We start from the raw sequence: 3,540 nt of genomic DNA, 5'->3' as shown, positions 1-3,540 counted from the left end.
TCAATAGTCTAAAACATAAATGTAAGACTAAGACATAAATAATCAAATACTACTACTGCGGTGTAAGAGTTTCAAAATAGTTCGCTCTTTTATTTTGAACTAAAATATAGAACCTCCGAGAATGAAAAAAACGGAGATCGACCAATGCTCAATCATTTGTGAGCCCGACCAGTTCGTATCTCAATAACCGATCCCCGACTACCACTTAATAAATAGTGAGCCCAGGAGACGTATCTTCCACCGGTGCCCTCACTAAGGTGAGACGTATCTCAAACCTACCTCAATACCATAATAATCATTACTGGTGCGCACGCAGTCCCGATGATGCCCATCAAGTAGCACGTTCCAAATTAAATCCACAATGCCGAAAAACATTTCAAAAGTTGTTTATACATATACATATACAAAATATAATAGTTACTTAATTAAGAGGTAAATAGAGATATAAACTCACTGCTTGCTATTCCACGTGAAAACCTGGCAAGCAACTGATCCTGGTTCGTCTCTAGAGCACGACGAACAGTAGACGAGTCTAAACAGATAAAATAATTATTAAAACTGACCCTAACTCTAGAGAGTTCTAGACACCATGTAAAACTAGCACAAACAACAAGTCAGGTAAAATCACATAGAGTAAACACAATACTCAGACAAATTAAAATGACATAATAAATCAAGTTTATTGAATTCCCTCTTTTAAAATCCGTTTCAAAAAATAATATTTAAATATTATTTAAATAATAAATTAAATCAATTTCCAAATAGTGGGTTACCTGAGTTACCGATAACTACCAAGCTACCTCACATGTCGGGCGACCCAAGTCTAACCTGATCCAAATATTTTATCAAAATTATAACTCATTGTTTATAATTCCAAAATAATACACATTGATAAAATAATAATTAAATATTAAAACGGAACTCAATAGCTTAAAACACAAGTAACCAATAGTTACCGACAAAATTTACTTAACGAAAACAATTAAGAAAATAATTTCAAAGCTAAAACTTAATTTAGCCAAATTGGCACGCTTAAGTCAATATTCTCAAAATTAACAATTACCCAAGTAATTATTCGTGCAGAAGATTATAATATAAATTATCGTTTTCAAAATATAATAATAAATAAAAAAATTATAATCGATACTAATATTATTTTTTAGGTTTAAAATAATGTCAAAAGTTAGCACATTAAAAATCAAAACGATAATCGAAGGTTTGATTTTTAAATTGGTATTAATCAAATAATAACCTTACATTAAATATAAATAAGATAGCCAAATAACAAAAAAAAAATTAAAATAACAAAACAATATCCATATAAGTGGAACATTAACAAATAGCCAACCACATAATTAGGAAACAAATCATTATGGCCAACACATAATTACAGCAACCACATTCCCGCCAATTTCAAAGATAATGAACCCAGAAAATGAACACTGCCATATTCAAACTCAAACAAGCAAGAAATCAAATGCCATACTCGTTGTAACAGTGAGCAAAAACCAAATACAAGCCATAAATCATTAAGAAACACCATAAAATCTAAAGCAACAAGAATAATTCTCCAAGGCAGCCATAGCAACATACATCAGTTAACATCTTAAAGCCTTAACCACCACGTCGGCCACAAGAACGAGAAGAAACGGCAGCAACAAGAAATTAGAATACGGTCGGGTCTGACAACGGCAATCAACACAACGGTCAGGTAATCATAAACTCCGCAAATCGATCTCTACTCTATTCAAAATAAGGTTACAGAAAATGAACAATGGTAGTAGATTCATAATCAAAAAGGACGGCAGTAATATAGCAAGAATACAGTGAATCGAAACGGCGACAAACAGAGGAATCTTTACGTACCTTAATCGACTTCGAAACATATCGATTAAAGGGATTGGTGAGTAATGATGAAACGTCGAAACCCACCTCAGATTTATGCCTAAACGATAGAGATAGGAATCAAGAACCGTATTTGACGATATCGAAATCAAATAACCAAGTTAAACGATGACTTACTGAATTCGAAAGATTGAGAGGGAGAGAAGCTTGAGATTTCCAGAGTATTTTTGATAGTAAAAAGAGACGGCTAGGTTGAGTGAATGAGAGGAATATTAGGGTTACTAAAAGAGAATTTAAATAGGAAAAGAAAACGAATGTATGATAGAACTACGCAGCAAATATGTTAACAAGATTTTAGCTTCAGCTTGATAATGAAGTATAAGGCTAAATGGGGTTTTAGCCATGCACATTGAATGGGCCAACCATTCACGTGATATGAAGGGAAATGCATGGAATTTTCTTTCTTTTTGCATGGATTATATATTTATTCATTTATATTTCTTTCTTTTTTTAGATTTAATAATACTAACCAAACACGAATCGAAACAACGAAAGACTAAAATAAAATTTAATAAAAATATAATAATAATAATAATAATAATACATTACCTAAATCTTGGCGAATGCAAAAATTATGATTTAAAAACATTTATTTAAAAATATGGAATATTACAGTTTGAATTGGTTTCGTAACGTTTCAAACGTTTGGCTTAAATCGCTAATAAGGGGAAACGTTTGGCTTTGTTTCGAAACATTTGTAAACGTTTGGCTTAAATTGCTAAAAAGGGAAAACGTTTGGATTTGTTTCGTAATGTTTTAAACGTTTGGTTTTGTTTCGTAACATTTATAGACAATTGGCTTAAATCGCTTAAAAGGGGAAACGTTTGGATTTGTTTCGTAATGTTTGGCTTAAATTGCCAAAAAGGTTAAACGTTTGGAATAAATTGCTAAAAAGGTGAAACGTTTGGATTTGTTTCGTAACTTTGTAAACGTTTTGCTTTAATCGCTAAAAAGGTGAAACGTTTAGATTTATTCCGTAACGTTTTAAACGTTTGGATTGGTTTCGTAACGTTCCAAACATTTGGCTTAAATCGCTAAAAAGGTGAAACGTTTGGCTTTGTTTCGTAACATTTGTAAACATTTGGCTTAAATTGCTAAAAAGGTTAAATGATTTGATTTGTTTTGTAGCGTTTGTAAACGTTTGGCTTAAATCGCTATAAAGGGGAAACATTTGGATTTGTTTCGTAGCGTTTCTAAACATTTGGATTAGTTTCGTAACGTTTTCAACATTTGGCTTAAATCGCTAAAAAGGTGAAACGTTTGGATTTGTTTCGTAACGTTTGTAAGCGTTTGGCTTAAATCACTAAAATGGTGAAACGTTTGGATTTGTTTCTTAACGTTTGTAAATATTTGGCTTAAATTGCTAAAAAGGTGAAACGTTTGGATTTGTTTCGTAACGTTTGTAAACATTTGGCTTTTAATCGCTCAAAAGGGGAAACGTTTGGATTTGTTTCGTAACTTATTTTAAACGTCTGGCTCAAATTGCTAAAAAGGTGAAACATATTTTTGTTCGTAACGTTTGTAAATGTTTTGCTTTAATCGATAAAAATGTGAAACGTTTGGATTTGTTTCGTAACATTTGGATTTGTTTTGTAATGTTTTTAAACGTTTGCCTTAAATCGCTAAAAAAGTGAA

The sequence above is a fragment of the Mercurialis annua genome, linkage group LG6 (genome assembly GCF_937616625.2).
Source record: "Mercurialis annua linkage group LG6, ddMerAnnu1.2, whole genome shotgun sequence".
In the NCBI taxonomy this organism is placed as follows: domain Eukaryota; kingdom Viridiplantae; phylum Streptophyta; class Magnoliopsida; order Malpighiales; family Euphorbiaceae; genus Mercurialis; species Mercurialis annua.
Note: the sequence above shows the minus strand (reverse complement) of the source record.